The sequence below is a fragment of the Hipposideros armiger genome, unplaced genomic scaffold (genome assembly GCF_001890085.2).
Source record: "Hipposideros armiger isolate ML-2016 unplaced genomic scaffold, ASM189008v1 scaffold_173, whole genome shotgun sequence".
Classification (NCBI taxonomy): domain Eukaryota; kingdom Metazoa; phylum Chordata; class Mammalia; order Chiroptera; family Hipposideridae; genus Hipposideros; species Hipposideros armiger.
Window position 1 is genome coordinate 131,206 of NW_017731523.1, and position 18,897 is coordinate 150,102.

General features: G+C 39.4%; 1 protein-coding gene across 1 annotated transcript in view; it reads left to right on the forward strand.

Annotated features, from left to right (window-relative positions):
- MEP1B (meprin A subunit beta) overlaps positions 1–18,897 on the forward strand; it is a 70,039-nt gene that overhangs the window by 1,030 nt on the left and 50,112 nt on the right. The gene's annotated exons all lie outside the window — the stretch shown is intronic.

Sequence of the window (18,897 nt, forward strand, 5' to 3'; positions counted from 1 at the left end):
TTTTATTTTATTTTTTATTATTTTTAAAATTGTATTGTTAGTTTCAGGTGTACAGAACAATGCAATAGTTATTCTTTTCACCCTCACAAAGTAACAACCCCCCTCCCCCATCTACTGCCCTCCCACCCCCGATATCATGCTTATCTATTACAATTCCATTGACTTCATTCCCACTCTCTACTCCATGTCCCATGACTATATGTATATATAATTACAGTTGACATACAATATTATAGTAGTTCTTTGATAACATTGCAAGTTTAAAAGTGATTATTGCCATAATCATCATAGATTGATATTCAGCTCATCTTGAGAGTATGGCAGAGTGGGGTTCCCCTTGGCTGTATGTCTTGGGTTAACTGTGAACCCAGGTCCAAAAAAATCCTGAGGTGAATGATGCCAGAGGGCAGTTAATGCCTGACCAGTTGAAAAACTCTGAGACAGAAGAGAAGAGATAAACTACAGTGAACTGAATGGGGGATGGAGATGCTGGTAAACACAGGCAGGTCTGAGCAGGAAAAGAAGGAAGAAAATATGAGTATGTTGGGACACAGGCATCCCTTTCATTCTTTTCATGCTTCCTGCAGATTGGATGTGAAGCTTTCATGTGGGAGGTTCTCAGCAAACAGTTGTTATTGTCATCATTGTCACAGGGTTTTCACTCATCAAACTGGAATGTGATTCATCTGAACCTAGAGATATGAATTTATCTAAAGCAGCTATTTCATTCATATATCTCAAGATGCAATTCTATATTAACTATGTTTATGGCACTCTTTCTAGTTAAGTATTATTTTCCTGAGTAGGAAAAATGGAAGTCAGGGTTCGTATCCTAAGAACCTTAATGCTGAAAAGCTCCTTATTTACTACTGGATGGAGGTCTCATAGCTCCTTAGTATTTGCTTTATTTTATTGGTTTGAAATAGTGTTTTTTCTTGGCACGTGGGGCAGTCTGCTTTCTTGTTCTCCTTAGATTCCTCTTCTATTCCTTCTTCTTTGCTGGTTCACCTTCTTCAAGTAGGCATTTAAATGTTACACTTCTTCAGGGCTCAGTCTTATCCCTACCAAGGACCAGTGATCATATTCATCTAGGTTTCAAATACCATTTTTATGTTAATCTCAAATTTCCATCTGCACCTCTCCTCTGAACACCAGATCTGCATATCCAACTATTTGCTCATCATCTCATTGTCTTGCAGTCATCTCGAACTCATGATAGCTAAGGCCAAACATATCTTCTCCTCACACCTGAGTTCCAAAACTCAGAATCATGGTACTTCCCCGCACTTGTTTAAGCCAAAAAAGCTTGGGAGTCATCCTTGGCACTTCCCTTTTCCTCATCCCACATCCAAATCATTATCAACTCTTGTTTATTTTATCTCCTAAGTATCTCTTTAATCTTTGCTTTCCTTCCTATTTACTGTCATCCCAGTTATCCAAAGATACATCCCTACTTGTGGACCTCTATCAGTCTTCCTGAGTCTGCTTTTGTGCCCTTAGTATATATTCTTGTATTTCTCATCATATTCTGGTTAAAATCATCTAATGACTTTTATTGTCCTCATGAAACAAAACTTCTTAACTTGGCCTACAGACCTACATTGTTTGCTTCTTGCTTAGCTTTCCCAGCCTCATCTGTCACCACTGTCCTTGCTAGAGACCAGCACATTATGGCCATGAATTGCATTCTTCCAAAGTTGCCATACACGTTCCCACCAGAGAGTCTTCATATGTGCTGTTTCCTCAACATAGGACACGCCCACCCTCATGCCCTTCCCCATCTAGCTATGTATGATCTGTTCATCTGAAAGCTCACATCTCACCTTATTTGCTCAAGGATGGCCCTGTACTGGTCAGGTCTTGCTATATGCTTGCAAGTGTTTGAGTCTCATGACTACACTATTTATATTGCCCAATACCTAACATGTAGTGGGCAATCAATAAGTGTTTGTTGAACGGTTTTGTGGCAGTAGGGAGAAATGGCATTGGCTCTCTCTTCACCAAGTTACTAAGATGCTGAGATGGATAGTCTATGGGACCTTTAAGAAATTGGGTACATTTTTGATAATTATTAAGCTGCATAATCAATAAAAATTAACAGGTAGGTAATATCCAGAAAAACTATAGAAAGCGTTTCAGAAAAGAAACTTGAGAAAAAACCTGAAGGTTTAAAAAGGAAAGATAAGGCATGGATTATAAATTAGATGAAGGCGAAGAGGAGAATGATGAAAGAGTAGTTTAAAAAAATCACCCTTATATTTATTAAACACTCTATAATTTTAATGTGCTTTTGGGCCCATTGTTTTGATTGATCTTCACAAGAGTGATGTAGACAGGGCAAATATCTTTCCCGCTTTACAGCAGTCTGTGTTGAGGTAAATGAGGTTAGGTGACTGGTCCAAGGTTATATATCAGCTTGACAGAAGGTAGATCCCGGACTAGAAGCTGGTCTCTAGATTTTTATTTAATTAAATTAATTAATTTATTAATTAATTAAGTTATTTGTTTGTTTACTTTTATGATGGCAGTTTCCTTTATTAGTTGGTTATTTTCTTTACAGGCGAGAACTTATCTCTCAGAACGCCATTGATTTCTGATGAGAAACTGGACTCTCACCTAGGTTCCTTCTGTCGCCTCTGCCTACAGCTGACACAGCTGGACTTCCCCAGGTCTTTTTGTCTCCAGAGCTCGGGCTCTCACCGCAGACTCACTGCCCGCGCTTTCTGACTCTTCGGCGGTCTCGTTGTAAACGTGCTTTCCCCTCCTGCCCACCCGCACTGGGTTTTCTCCCAGCCGACGGCAGGCGGGGCCGGGCACAAGGTCCCTGCACCCCGACCCGCACCGACCACCTGCTCCTGACTGGGCTCAGTCCCATCTGAGAGCAGTCCCGAGAACCGGAAGGGCAGGGGTCCCCCTAACAAGTCCCGCCGGCTCTGCACTGACGATCCCGCCTGGGGGACTCCCGGGACTTGCCACTCCCTCCTCCCCTGACACAAGCCCCCACCCGCTTCACGCTGGTCTCCAGGTAGCTCAGATTCCCCATCACCCCCGCGCTCCAACTTTAGATACAANGAAGAAAACATCTGTCTAAATGGGCAAAATAATGATACATGATACTGAACATGCACCAGCTGAATAGCAGCAGCCTGAGTAATGTGAGCTCAGAACAAGAAAGAAGTACTAGAATCCTGTAAGTCCCTCACCACCACCACTAACTTCTAATACCGTTGATTGTTTGCCTGCTTTTATACTTTGTATGAGTGGAAGCACCCAGTAAAAATTATATCTGGCTACTTTTGCTCAACATTGTTTTGAGATTTTTATGTCAGTTTTTAGTTTAGTCAACAGCTTACCCATAGATTGTCTTTTGTCCGGAACAGAAAAGCTAGGAAGTAGCTTCTAAAGCAACTTTTTAATAATTGTGGAATTGATGTTACATGTATTTCAAGTGTGTCTTCCATGTATGTTGGCGCCTGGGAATGCCAAACCTAGGTAAAAATTGAAAACTGGCTGGTCTTCCCCTCATAACCAAGGAAAGACAGGTGAAGAGTATAACCTAACCGCCTTCCACTGCTCTTACCTGATCTCTCATAAGCTACGGATAGGATATTCTCTTGTCAGGGCATTTTGTGGGCACAGGATTTCTATAAGTATATAAGGAACAGTGTAATTCTACCAATAGAGACTAAAAGGGCTGCAGTAGATAAAGCAGGGGATGAACAGGTCTTTGCTGGGATAGTGAAAGAATTTGAAACAAGCCTAGTTTCTTTGGCCAAACAGCCTTGGTTTGACAACATTGTAGGTTGATACTTGTGTGGTTTGGAACATGTAACCTCTATGGGTTATGAGAATTGAGTGAGTTAATACAGAAAGTTGTTGAAACAGCCTGTTATCTGTACTATTGTGTATTCAGTACAAATCTACCAGAACATTTATATCTCAGGTTTCCAGTATCTTTATAAAATAATTCCAGGGAAGTCTGGAATAACATGTTTGTGTGTTTTCCTTCTAGAATATAGAACCTAAAGGGTTATTAGCCTTTGCTAGCCTCAACTTTTGTAGGAAGATCTGAGACATTGTCTTTTTCTCTAAGAAGTACAAATAGTCCAGACAAAGAGAAATTCTAAAAGAGTAATGTCTTTTAGAATAATCCTTATAAAGAATAGTCAGCTGATGATCATACTTCTTGATTGATCAAATATATACCCAGGATTTATGATGTGAAATTTATTTTGACTTTAAAAAATGAAAAAATGTTTTCTCCTTTTATGAGAACTCAGAATCTACTCAATGACTTTGAAATATATAATACAGTAGTAGTAATGATAGGTACATTATGACCCACTTTTATTTTTAAAATGCTTGTTCCTTAGTCATTAACATGAAGAAACCACTGTCTAGAAGAAAACATTAAATTTGTAATGTTAGCAAATCACTTGAATAACATATATGATTATCTAGGTTGTTGGTTAATTTACTTAAGAACTTAGATTTAAAATAGTTCTGACCTTTGTGCAAAGTTCATGAGTGTTGAGAATATTACTTTATTCCAACTTTGTTTTTCTGTTTGCACATAGACTAATCAACTCATTACATTATAATTTTTTAATGAGAAATGTTTGTGAGATTAGTGGCATCATTGGGCACTTTTACAGATCTCGCCTATCTGGCATAATGGAAGACAGTTGGACACTTATCTGCATCTGCATTGAATCTGTTGTGACAGATTGTTTTGATTGCAGGATACGAAGGCAATCTAGTCTCAGATAATGTAGTTGGAAAAAGGATTATGTTAACCTTTTTTAGATGGCTGTGGATATTCTTTGATACTACGCCAAAAATCAACAAATGGTAACTTAAAAGTTAGTTGCAATCTGAAATCAGGTCAAACTTTTTGTACACTGGTAACAGTAAAATCTATTTGTCTTCCACTTTGAATGGATCTTTTACCCATATGTGATTTCGTAACATTGTGTAATAGTTGGAAGATGGTGGTATGATTTATGTAGATAGTCCAAATGTTGACATTTTTTATATCACATAATCCTGTTTGTTAATATCATTAATCTTACACCTCTTTAAAAACCAGGAAACTGAGAAGATCACAGCTTTTCCAAAATTCTGACTTTTGCCTAGATCCTCAAATTTTATCATTGGCAACAAATGGTGGTTTCCCTGAAGTGATGGGCTCAATTCCTCCAAATTCCAAAGTCTGAATAAACATGGTTTGTTCATCAGTTTCTCTTTCGAGCAAAAATGGTGCCATGGAAAAAGCTCAAAACTTAGCAATTGCACAAGTACCTTTCTTTGAGACAATCATTGCACCTTTTTGTGCAAGAAAGTGCTTTGTGCATGTTACCCATTTCATTATACAAAATATTAAAAATTCTTGTACTTACGGGTTGTAAATTTTAAAACAAAGATTTCACTGTTTGAGTAAAGGTATTCACTTGTTGAGATGGGCATCAGAGTGAACCTGCTCCAGCCAATCTTGTGCATCTGCACCATTACAGTTTTGAGTTTTTCATTTTTCAAACCCATTTTCTTACCTGGTTCCTCATTTTTTTTCTTATTTTCAATTATCAATATTCATTTCAATTTTTATTTTTTTATTCTCAATCACATTTTATTGTGCCTATTTTTAAAGGATGTATATGTATATCTTAAATATATATTCCATTAGTTTGTGATTTATTATANCTCCAGTTTTGATTCAAACTGTCACCATATCCACGTGTCCTTCTGGTGATTTGAATACCAATTCTTCTAACATGATTGTGAAACACTGGGGAAAATAAGGGTATCATGAAGGCGATTGCTAGACGGCAAAGTTTATGAGAACAAACATGCTGTTTGAACTCTCATATTTCCAGTACCTTGTACACAGTAGGCACTTAATAAAGACTGATTACAAATCCAGCCTGCCTCCCACTCCCCTAAAGTCCAAAAGGTAATCACGGAAACACGTGAATGTAGGAAATGACTGAAGTGATTAAAAGGGAATGTTATTTATAGTAAACAATTTATATACTACATAAAATATAGCTTTTGTGAAGTATCTAACAAATCAAACTTACATTTTAGCAAAATCACCTTTCCTCAGACCCACACTGGCCTGAAAACTATGAATATATGGCAAACGGTACTATATCATCCTGCTTTAAAAAAACTTGTAACTTAGCGGGAAAAGATCGCATGTCTGTAAAATGAATTCAGGCAAAAATAAATTTTGTAGAATTTCCTAGTAGGGAGAGATCACTTTGTTGATGTCAAGGAGGAGGCTAACATTGACCTGGACTTTGGAAGGTGAGTCACACCCGGATAAAAACAGGGTTTGGAAGCATTCTTGGAGCTCAGGGCCAGGACAGAGGCCGAGAAAGGTGCAGTCAGGAAAGTGTGATGGGAGGAGTGTAAACAGATCAGAAGTTTATGGAGGGTGTGGTGGGAGATAAATCTGAGATGCAGATGGCACAGAGCGTGAAGCCTCCTGGGGGCCACGCTCAGAGTCTGCTCTTTACCCCAGAGACACTGAGGTTCTTCGAAGGGGTTTATGTCCTGGTAGAGGTTGAACTTTTGAAAGGTTATGCAGTGTAAATTGGCTTGGGTATGATGAGAGATTTAGATGGTGTTTTGTTTTCAAAACAGAAAACACCATGAAATACAATCTGTAGCTATGATACACAAATAAATGTTCAAACATATTACAACCAGTAGATTTTCCACATGTCCATGAAATGATGAATGCATCAATAAAATGTGGCATATTCATACAATGAAATATGATTTGGCAATAAAAATAAATGAAGTTCTGATACATGCTACAACATGGATGGACCTCGAAAAGATTACACTACTTTAAAGAAGCCAGACACAAAAGACCACATATTGTATGATTCCATTTACATGGAAAGTCCAGAATCAGCAAACCCATAGAGGCTGAAAGGAAATTAAGGTTGCCAAGGTTGGGAGAGATTGTGCAGAAACGGAGAGTGACAACTGAAAGGTACAGGGTTTCTTTTTGGGGTGATGAAATATTCTAAAGCTGATTGTAGTATGGTTAGACAAGTTTGTAAATATACTAAAGCCATTGACTTCTATGCTTCCAAAGGGTGAATTATATGGTATGTGAATTATAGCTCAATAAGACTATTACCAAAAGAAAAATACCTGCTGCAATAGCATAGTACTGGAAAGGACTTCAAGATGGCATCTAACGTATTTAGTCAATTAGATGTAGTTCATCTAATATAAAATCAACTAATTCGTTGGGCACCTATCACAGGCTAGGCACGTGGATATGATGTTGTGAAAGCCCTAAGGAAGGGCGCTCAGCTGAAGCTGGATCGGAGAGAATTCCCTGGGGGAGATAGTGCCGAAACCAAGGTGAATGGTAATCAGGCATTAGAATGGAGGCATTCAACGGTGTGAGTGATGTTGTTTGGGGGAAGGTTGTGCAGGGAAGGTTGGTATAAAAAGCACCAGGTTGAAGGGCCAGAAGATCTAGCCAAAGATGTAAACAGAGCATGGAAGTACCATGCTGCATAGACTGGACTTTATGCTGTAGCTTCTAGGATGCCACTGAAGGGTTTACCCCAGAAACTGCATACTCGTAGTATTTGTGTTTTGAATAGATATCTCTGTACACAGGGAAGAGAGATTTAAAGGGTGTTATGTTGACAGAAGGGGCCAGGCAGGAGACCAAAGAGATGCTTGAGAGTCCGAAAGGGTAGAGTGGTAGGGATCATGGGTCGGGAGGAGAGAAGGGGTTCCAAAATGTTGAGGAGGAGAAACGAGCCAAACTTGATATGGCTGAGACATGAATATAAAGGAGAGGAGGAGATCCAGAAAACGGGTACTCTGGTTGATGTGCTGAGGTAGAAGGAGGAGCCATTAACTCTGAGAAGCTGGCAGGAGGTAGAGTTGCCCTGGGAGGAACAGAATGAGCTGAGCTCTAGCTCTGTTGATTTTGGGAGATGTCCTGCAGGAGTTGCTGAATTTTGTATCTGAAGCTTAAGGATAGGAAGGAGGTCACTGAAACCATGAGAACAGATTAGATCACCCAGACTAACGTATAATTATATTTTTTGGGTGATAACGTTTATTACATACCTCCTCTGTGTTTATGTGTATTAACTTACTTAATCCTTCCCCCAAATCTATTCAGTGGACATTCTTACCCCATTTATGTAGACATGAGGGATTCGATATAAGAGCTTCCGCAACCTTTTTACTACCCTCCTCTACCTAGCTGCCTCGTGTACTCGGTCTACTACAGATGAAAGTTATTGTTTTTTGAAGTGCAGTCTTATGTACTAGATCTTATGCTCTCTACCTACTAAAGGACAATTGTTGAAACATAAAACAATTTCTCCCTCTCCCTGTCCATCATAAAAGTTTTCCTTCCTACTGGATTGTTCTTATAGGCCTATAGTCTGGTATTCTTCCTCTCAGTTCAAATAAAACCAAAACCAAAACTCTCTCTTGACCCCATTCTGCCTTCTATAATAATAGCTCATGTCCCAATTTTTAGTTCTTCCTTGTACATCTCCAAAGAGTTGTCTATGCTCATTGTCTCTGACTTCCCTATTTCATTCTTGTTTGGCTCACTCCAGTATGGCTTTTATTGCTTCTAGTCTGCCAAGATTGTTCCCAACAAGATGGCCAAAGACCTCTACTTGGCTAAAGGCAGCAATCAGCTCTCAGTTCTCATCTCGTTTGGCCTATCTGCAACATCTGACTCAGTTGATCACCCCTTCGTTTTCACCACTTGCTTTGGAGGCTACCACGCTCTCTTGGTTCTTCTCTTGCCTCCATGGTCAATCCGTTCCTTTTGTATTCCTCCTCGTATCCCTGAGCTTATTTTAGAATTCCTGATTTCCTATATATGGGACTGTTCTTCAAACTCTTGTTGAAATGGTTCTTACATCTTAGGGCTCTGTATTAATAAAGAAAATAAAATATTTGATATGTATGCATATGTATTTGCATGAGAGTCATAATTTTACTTTTTTGAAAATTATACTTTAGCAGTGTTGTGTCTTAACAGACTATATGGGAATTGTGACTAAAGCAGAATTCATTTGCTTACAAACTTTAACAGAATTAGTTTATATAAGTAATATATGCTTACAAAGTAATTCAACTGTACAGAAGTCAGTAGGCTTAGAGATCTTAAACCCTAGAATAATCATGATGTCCAACCCCTTACTTTAAAATAAAAACAATATTAATGTTAAAGAAAACTTTTCAGTTCTTTTTAGTCATGAGGACAATTTAGTTGTGAGCAGATATCAAAGTTTTATGACAGACTCGCATACAAAGGCAGAGGTCTTTAGGAGGCAAACTCAAAGGTTTATTCTAGTAGGGGTATTTTACAGGAAAAGAGAACATGTTTATCATCACTGTCAGATCAAGCCCATAAATAAAATAAGTTTGGTAAACAGGAAGCTAATACTCAAATGGCTAAGGAGAGAACTAGATTCCTTGAACACATCTTAGTCTCATTAAACGTCATCAGCAAATGACTTATGCATTTTATCAGGAATGCTGATTTCTTCCCAGGACGAAGTTTTTTCCAAGTCCAGGTTCAGGACAGTTTTTTGTCTACACTAGTCTTAGAGTTTAGTGTAAGTATAAGGAAGTACATGAAAGTTCTGAATTTTCGTTCACTTCTCTGGTGCTTTCAAATACATCTATCAAATTTTAAATACTTTTCAGATGTTTTCTTTTTTAGGTCCTCAAGCAAACACTTAGTTCAACTAGCTAAAAGGTCCACAATTAAACAAACAAACAAAAGCCCTTTTCTTGCTCCCGTCCTTCAGTTCCTTTCTTCAGAGTTGACTCTTATTGTCAGTCTCTTGTGTATTTCTTGTACATGTGGAGGGCATAGATAAGAAAGCCCACGTGAAACCTTTATTTATCTTTCTCCTCCTCAACTCTAGAGATGACCCCTGCCACCCTACCCACAGGTGAATGCCCAAAGAGATCCAGATGGAGGAAGAACAGGTAGGACCAATTCTCTCCTCAGTTCAACTTGTCACTACTTTACGGTGTCAAAGATGGGCTTATCTGGCGCTTTTCTCCCCCAGGAAACCAGCCACGCAGCATTTTCTGGTGCAGCCGGAGAACAACCAAGAGAGGTGACCCGGAAGAATTCCCACTTGCACAGGACGGGGTGCTCTCTGTTAGAGGTTCAGAGATCTGGGCAGAGGAAAGCCCCGCTAACCTCCCAGGAAGCCTGAAACGGCCGTACGAAGACCTGAAGGAACATTAAGACTGGGGCTCTTTTACCTTTCTCAGAAGGTGAAGTGCGGGGCAGAGGAGTGAGGGTTAAGGGAGGGGGCGGGAGGACAGGGAAGCCCGTAAGAGGAAGGGGAAAGGGATGCTGCGGTTGGGAGTCTTCCCAGAACCCAACCTCTGAGACTGCTCTCCTCACGGGAGCCCCAGGGGAGCTCCAGGCCAGCGCGGATGTGAGGCTTTTGCAGGCCTGGGATTGCCTTCTTATTTGGAACTCCAATCTCACATGCTTTCAAATATACTAGAATGTACTGACATTCCATATAAGTATGTTCCCCTTCCCCCCTCCAAAAAAAATATCGGGTGTATTTTTATAATTCTGCGTTTGATGTAAATGGCTGTAAGTCACTTTAAATTTTTCATTGCCGTGCTTCATAATCATGTTTACTTGAGATTTCTTGCGAAGTGAGAAAATCTGATCTGTAGATTTTTTTTTTCAAGTGCGAACATATTGATGAATAGTAAATGTAATGGCAGATGAGTTTTACATAAAAGATTTGGTACAAGACTTAATTAGACATTTATTAATTGCACATCTGTAGCTTTATTTTTAGCTTTCAGCAAAATCCACCCCCACCCCCAGGTCTGTCTCAAGCATTTGTGCAGACAGCGTTGTTCAAGCTCATTGGCCCTAAGCCCTGTTTCTATGGCGCCTAACGGGGAAAACAGCCCTCAGTCCTCTGGCTTGAAGATTAGAGTTGCTTTCTGGAACTGTCGTGAAAAACTGCCTATTGCTTCATGAGGATTCAGTGGGGTGTTCATCCAGGGAAGATGGGGTACAATGGAAACAGGCAGCTCTTACCTCTAACATTTTTGTGCCCTGGATTCCGTTGTTAATCTGGTAAAGCTCATGGATGCCTCCTCAGAATAAAGTTTTAAATGCACAAAATAAAATAGGGTTACAAAGGAAACCAATTGCACTGAAATATAGTTAGCAAAAAGGATAAATTTGTGATGTAGTAATACATGTGTTTATTAATGCATTAAATGACACAGTCCAGCTGTGGGCCAAATAAACTACCATAATTCAAAGCAGCAATGAGTATCAACAATATTTTGAGATATCAACACTTACTGTGATCTGATATGAAAATATTTGTTGTTTCTATTGGTGGCAGCCACAGATACCGATACTACTATTAGGGTTTGTTGCTTATATTTGTTGCAATGGAGATAAATGCTACATTTTAATTAGAGGTTGATGAAATTAGATGTAATTATTTTCTCCATTGAATTCACAGAACCCCTGAATGTTCCATGGCTGTGAACCTCGACTTCAGATCAATGGAGGGTGAAGGATGCTCTACTGTCAGGAATTATTCTGTGGGAGGATTACAGACACCAAATGATTATCAAGCCTGAGAAATGCTAAGACAGAGTCTCTGGGTCTCTCCACCCAGAACCACTGCTCCCAGCTTTTCTGGTGTAGTATCAGTTAGACAGAAAGTAAGTGCCCTTGAGTATTTGAGATGTTCAAAGTGATTTCCAATCTCCAGTTCAAGGCCAGTGCTATGACTCTGAATTGTACATTCCATTCTCTGGGCAAATGACCCCGGGACAGCTCTCCTGCGTTACCCTATTTTAGATTTTAATTCCCTCCTAAAATTTATCTCATCTTTAGCTCTCAAGATCACATTTCACACCATGCCACCACTCACTTACCTTTCCATCCATCCATCCATCCATCCATTCATCTATCCACTTAAACATATATTTAATAATACCATGCTATAAAGGTATGAATGTATAACTTATCTTCCTTGTTTGTAATATCATATTGGGAAATTTCTACATTAGTGCAAAGGATCATATCTATGATAGCGCCATCCTCAGAAGTTTCTAAGATAATTAAATCATTTCAAATAAAGCCAATCTGTGAAATATGCTGGTTATTCTTGGCTTCTGGTCCTCAGACCTGAAATGTCTAATTCTTGATAGTAAAATCCCTCAGTCCACATGTAAGATGACACTTTTTCCATGATTGCTCATTATCTCTTTTTTTCCTCTCTCCTTTCTCTGATGAAGATGGATCAGTGACCTGTACTGCCTGTCTGCTTTGTCAGAAAACAATAATGACTTAATCTGCTGTGTCTGTGAGGTGTTCCTTCATGTTCTAGGCCTATGCATAACGCTTCAGAACTCTCACCTGGGTAGCCAGCTCCATGGAAACATTGAGCAGCGGCTTAAATTATGGCACTTGAATTGTGACACTTGAAGCAAATGTTGTTTCTTCCTTTTTTTTGCAATGATCCCATCTCACCTAGTCCATGCATACCTTGCCCTTCTTCAGGCCACACAGAGTAAAGTCAGCAACTGGAGGGCCCAGAGCCCATGGCAGTGCCTGCCAAAGCAGAAGCCCTTGGCCGCAGAACAGCTGAGCATTACTTTTCTATATCCAGAGGTTCCCACGATGTAGGGGTGAGGGATCACCTAATGCTGTACCTCACCACCATGGTGGGGATCTGAAAATCTGGTGCTCATGACACTGTTGCCGTGATTCTCTCTCTTCCCATCCAGTTCAGCATGGTAGGGCTCCATCCCTCCCTCTTCATCAGGCACTTTGGTGACCAGTAAACCTTGTCAAAACCAGGCTCTCTGTTGTCTTATCTGTTTGGACTGGCCCAAGAGTCTATTTTCTCTTTTCTTGTTCTTTTTTTTTTTTAGCTGAGCCATCCTGCCACCTGTTGGCAGCTCAGTGGCAGCTCAGCTGGGGCGCAGCTCACTGGCCCATGTGGGAATCGAACCGGCGACCCTGTTGCTCAAAGCTTGCACTCTTGAGGGAGCTCTTAACCAACTGAGCCACTCGGCTGCCCCCCATTTTCTCTTTTCAATTGGCTTCCTAAATCCAGATAGAGATGATATGCAAGCATCTCACTGCTTGATCTTGGCAGTTCGCACAGACTTTTTTTTTTTTTTTTTAATAACACTGATCACATTGAGTCCTTACAGTTGACTTAATTTCCAAGTTGGTTTAAATGCTTTTGTAAACTGTTTAAGGGCAGGGATCATGCTGTTCATTTCTATGTCTCTATCATGGCTATGGCTCTCTATAAATAATTTTGGAATGAATACATGAATATGTTAACTAAAAATATTTAGTTTCCTTCAATTATTTCTTTTGTTTATAAACTCCCTTACATACACATTGCTGGTCCATGCTCTAGTTTGGTCTATATTCCAGGCACTAATTGTCCATATATAATTTATTTTTAAGATTTTTATTAAAATATAGTTAGCATACGATATTATAGTAGTTTCACGTGTACACAATAGTTATTTAACATTTATATACCTAAAGAAGCGATCACCTTGATAAGTTTGGCAGCTATCTGATGCCGTACCAATGCTATCACACTATTATTGACTATATTCTCTATATTACATCCTCATGACTTATCTGTTTTATACCTGGAAATTTGGACCCCTTATTGCACTTTACCTTTCCCCACCTTTAACATTTTTTTCAATTACAGTTGACATTCAATACTATTTTATATTAATTTCAAGTGGTTAGACATTTATACAAATTAAGTGATTCCCCTGACTAGTCTAGTACCCATCTGGCATAGTTATTACCATGTTATTGACATATTCCCTATGCTTTACTTTACATCCCCATGACTATTTTGTAACTACCAATTTGTACTTCTTAATCCCTTCACCTTTTTCAACCTGTCCCCAACTCCCCTCCCATCTATCAACCTGATAAATCTAGCACCCATATGATACCATATGTAGTTATTAATTAGTATATTATTGGCTGTAATCCTTAAGCTATATCCTACACCCCCATGACTACTTTGTAACAACCAATTTGTACTTCTTAATCCCTTCCCCTTTTTAACTCAACCCCTCAATCTCCCCTCCTACCTGGCAACCATCAAAATGTTCTCCTTATCTATGTGTCTGCCTTTGTTTTGTTCGTTTATTTTATTCTTTCGATTTTACATGTGAGCGAAATCACATTGCATCTGTCTTTTATTGTCTGACATACTCCATTCAGCACAACATCCTTCAGGTCCATCCATGTCACCGCAGATGGCAAGAACCCATTCCCTTCCATGGCTGAGTAATATTCCATTGTATATATGTACCACTTTCTCTTTATCCATTCATCTATCAATGGACACCCAGGCTGCCTCCACATCTTAGCCATTATAAACAATGCTACAATGAACATATGGATGCACATGTTCCCTCAAAGTAGCGTTTTGGGTTTCTTCAGATTAATATCAGGAAGTGGGATTACTGGGTCCTTCTTTGTCTCTTGTTATAGCCTTTGTTTTAAAGTCTATTTTGTCTGGTATAAGTATTGCTACTCCAGCTTTTTGTTGTTGTTGTCATTTCCATTTTCATGCAATATCTTTTTTTATCCCTATACTTTCAGTCTCTGTGTGTCCTTTGATCTGAAGTGAGTCTCTTGTTGGCAGCACGTGTAAGGGTTTTGTTTTCTTATCCATTCAGGTGTTCTATGTCTTTTTTATTTATTTATTTATTTATTTATTTTTTAGCTGAGCCATCCTGTCACCTGTTGTCAGCTCAGCTGCAGCTCAGCTTGGGCTGGGAATCGAACTGGCAACCCTGTTGCTCAGAGCTCGCACTCTTGAGCAAGCTCTTAACCAACTGAGCCACCTGGCCCTCCTCGTGCTATGTCTTTTGATTGGAGCATTTAATCCATTTACATTGAAAGTAATGTTGATAGATATGTAATTATTGCCGTTTTATTTTTCAAATTAAAAATTATTTTTAGTTCTTTATTTTAAAGAAGTCCCTCTAAGATTCTTGTAATACTGGTTTAGTGGTGATGACTCCTTTAGCTTTTTCTTGTCTGGTAAGATCTTTATCTGTCCTTCAATTTTAAATGATAACCTTGCTGGGTAGATTACTCTTGGTTGTAGGTCCTTGCTTTTCATCACTTTGAATATTTTGTGCCAATCCTTTCTGACCTACCAAGTTTCTGTTGAGAAATCAACTGACAATCTGATGGGGAGGTCCCTTGTAGGTAACTAAATGCTTTTCTTTTGCTGCTTTTAGGATTCTCTCTTTGTCTTTAACCTTTGCCATTCTACTTATAATATGTCTTGGTGTGGGTCTGTTTGGGTTCATCTTGTTTGGAACTCTCTGTGCTTCCTGGGCTTGTATGTCTATTTTCTTTGCCAGGATAAGAAAGTTTTCAGTCATTATTTCTTCAAATACGTTCTCAATCCCTTGCTTTCTCTCTTCTCCTTCTGGTACCCCTATGATTCAAATGTTGTTAAGTTTGATGTTGTCCCAGAGGTCTCTTAAACAATCTTCATTTTTTTTATCCTTTTTTCTTTTTGCTTTTCCAATTTCTGCTACCTTGTCTGTCAAATTACTAATTTGATCCTTTGCTTCATCTAATCTGCTGGTGTTCCTTCTAGTGCATTCTTCATTTCAGTTATTGTATTCTTCATTTCCTACTGGTTCTTTTATATGGTTTCTATGTCATTTTTTATGCTTACTAAATCTTTGTTGAAGCTCTCACTAAATTCCTTGAGATTCCTTATAACCATTGTTTTGAACTCTGTTTCTGGTAGGTTGCTTGCCTCCATTTTGTTTAGTTATTTTTCTGGAGCTTTCTTCTGTTCTTTCATTTGAGACATATTTCTTTGTTTCTTCATATTGGCTGCCTTTCTGTGTTTGTTTCTATGTATTAGGTAGATCTGTTATGTGTCCCAGACTTGCCAGGTGGCCTTAAGTGGTAGGAGTATTGTGGGGCCCAGACGCACAGTCTCCCTGGTCACCTCAGCCAGGTGCTCCAGGAGTGTCCCTTGTGTGTGCCCTCCTGTTATAGTTGAGCCTTGATTGCTGTTGGCATGTCAGTGGGTGAGATTCACCCTCAGACTGACTGGTTGTGGGGTTTGGCCAAGTTCACAGCTTATGGGCTGCTGTGTGTGAGGCTTACTCCATGGAGCGGGATTCACCCCAGCAGGCTCTGCTGCCTGTTGAGACTGCCCTTTGTGTGTGCCACTTGTGGGGCTAAATGGGTAGTGCTCTGCTATGGTCTAAAGCCAACCTCCAAGTATGTTCATTCTGGGGCCACTAGGGAGGGGCTTCAGTGTAGGCCCAGGGCAGCCACTGCTTGTGACTGGCTGAGGGGTGCCTGCTAGGAGCTACAATCAATCCACAGTTGGTTGCTGCCAGTGCTTTACCTGGAGGTGTGTGGGAGGGGCCACACTGAGAACTGAGTACAGCTGCCACCAGTACTGGGTCTAGGGTAGTGCCACAAAAAGCCAGGACACTTTGAGACCTGCTGCCACCTGCAGGCTCATGTAAGGTTCAGCCACTGATAAAGGCTCCTGTGGTATGCAAATTGGTTGAGGCAGGGTCTCAGTGAGTCAGCAGGGTGGAGCAGCAGAGCTCACCAGAACAATCAGATTCAGATTTGGCCTGTGGGGGGCAGGCTCAACACAGGAAAGATGGCACCTGCCTACCAGCTGTATGGGAGAAGGGTCCCATACAGGGAAAATGGGGACCATCCCTCCAATCCTTGCCCCGAAGTTACACAACTCAGTCTCTACCCACAGGCCTCCAATGCCCCCAGAGTCACTGTCCCTCCACCGGAGCCCAGGTTGAGTGCCTGCACAGGCCCTTTAACACAATACTTGGTTTTCTGCAGCCTTCTGTCCCACCCTGATGGTCAGAATCCCCACTGTTTTTCACAGTCAGAAATTGTGGGGGCTCCTCTTCCCAGCACCAGTACTCTGGGCTGGGGGCCTGGTGTGGGGGTCTGGGGCCCCTCGCCCCTTCATGGGGAACTTTTCTGGCCAAGGTATCTATCCTGATTTTTAATCACCACACGGAGGTGTGGAACCAGCCCGTTTCGCGTCTCTGCCCCTCCTGTCTCTATGTGTATTTTCAATATACTACTCATGCCCACTTATTTTATTATTTCTATTTTATATGTAAGAAAATTGAGATGCAGAGAGTTTAACTTTCTCATTCTCAGGTAGGTAATAAATAGCTGAACTTCTTGACTAAAGGTTCAAACCCCAGTCTTTTTCAGTCTAGTTTTATCTTTCCTGTCACTGTAAAGTGGAATCCACAAACACTTGAGTGTCCCTGAGACATTTTCAGGGGTCCTCAGATCAAAACTATTTTCATAATAATACTGCCTTTTTTTTTAAGCTGTGTTGACAACATACCTTGATGCAAAAGCAGTTGCAGTAGAGGTCATTGTATTCTTTATTATTATATATTTGCAGTAAAAACAACAAAACAATCTTCCTTTAAAATACTCTGATGAAGCTATAAGAAGTAATTTTATTAAATCTAGACCCTTTTTATTAAATCTAGTGTACATCTTTTTAATCTTCTGTGTGACAATTTAGGAAGTATACACTAAGTGCTTTTGCTGCATGCCAAAATATCAATTTTATCTTGAGGAAAACACTTGTGTGATTGTTTTAGATGTTAATTGCTTTTTTCATGGAGCACTATATTTACTTAAAGGACAACTAACAGACAAAATGGTTATTTGGTATATGGCAGAAATTTTCTTGAAAATGAATGGAGGGAGCCTAAAATATAAAAAAACTGACAGTATTTATTGCCAATGATAAAAATTGAGCTTTCAAGAGAAAGTTAAAATTTTGGAAAACTTGTGTCTGTCACCATGAATTTGAGAGTTTCCCAAATATTTATAAACTTTTCTGATGAGATTGGAGGTAATAGTAACAAAAGACTTCTCTAATAAGGTATATTAAATGTGTTCACATTTGGAAGATATAAATTTTCTAAAAGACGAGTGATATCATAAATCATACATAGGCAAAGATTCAAAATACAAGATAGACCCATGGATTTTAATATTACAGAGTATGAGAAGTTCATTGGTGTGGTTTAAGAAACTACAGCTTGTCAAATGTATTTAAGAAGAACAGCCACAATGATCTAAAAAGGCTATTAAAATACTCCTGTTTTTTCAATTACATTTCTGTTTGGGCTGAATTTTCTTCATATGTTTTAATCATGACAACATATTGCATTGGGTTGAAAGCAGAGGCAGATTTGAGAATCCAGCTATCTTCTGTTAAGCCAGACACTAAGAGATTTGCCAAAATGTAAAACAATGCCACTCTTGACACTATTTTTGTTTTTGAATATGTACTTATTTTTCATTACTATATTATTTATGTTAACATACAAACAGTTTCAAATTGGCATTTTTATTTTTATTTACTTTTTTATTAGTTTCAGGTGTACAAAATAACTTAATTATTAGGCAAAGTGCTAATCCCCCCAAGTTTATTGCCCCTTTGACATTGTACATAGCTATTACAATACCATTGACTATATTCCCTTCAAATTGTCATTTTTAAATGAATTAATAAATATTAAAAAATTTTCTGTTTTAATTTCTAGTCAAGTCAATATTGATAGAGAACTCAAAATAATAACATGTCTTTGGGGATCTTCAATCATTTTTCGGAATGAAATGGGGTCGCAAGACACAGAAGTGTGGGGACTGCGGTGGAGGAATGCACATGTGACAGGAAGGAAGAGGACCCAAACACATACAGCAGAATGCTTAGGAGACCTTTCTAGTCCCAGCTGACAACAGTGAAATGAATCATACAT